The sequence below is a fragment of the Seriola lalandi genome, unplaced genomic scaffold (genome assembly GCF_002814215.2).
Source record: "Seriola lalandi dorsalis isolate HSWRI2012SDOR001 ecotype SW California unplaced genomic scaffold, Sedor1 jcf7180002054393, whole genome shotgun sequence".
Classification (NCBI taxonomy): Eukaryota; Metazoa; Chordata; class Actinopteri; order Carangiformes; family Carangidae; genus Seriola; species Seriola lalandi.
Genome location: NW_019524946.1, coordinates 146,120 through 146,593, shown reverse-complemented (window position 1 = coordinate 146,593; position 474 = coordinate 146,120).

Below are 474 nucleotides of genomic sequence, written 5' to 3'. Positions count from 1 at the left end.
AAGACTTTGGACCATGTTTACACAAACATGGCTGATGCCTACAAAGCAGTCCCCCTCCCCCACCTTGGACAGTCTGACCACCTCTCTTTGTTTCTACTCCCCAAGTACTCACCACTCATCAAACGTGTGAAACCCCAAGTGAGGATAGTTAAAGTGTGGCCAGAAGGAGCAGACTCGGCACTACAGCAGCGGTTTGAACACACAGACTGGAGTGTGTTTTCCACCCAGGCCACACTGGACTCCCACACGGACATTGACACCTATGCCTCTTCCGTGCTGGACTACATCAACACCAGCATCAACAGCGTCACCACATCCAAACGGATCACCACATTCCCTAACCAGAAGCCCTGGATGAACAGAGAGGTACGCCTACTGCTGAGGGCGCGAGACGCCGCCTTCAGATCTGGCGATGCTCTGGCCTACTGTTCATCCAGAGCTGACCTGAAGAGGGGCATCAAGGAGGCCAAGCAC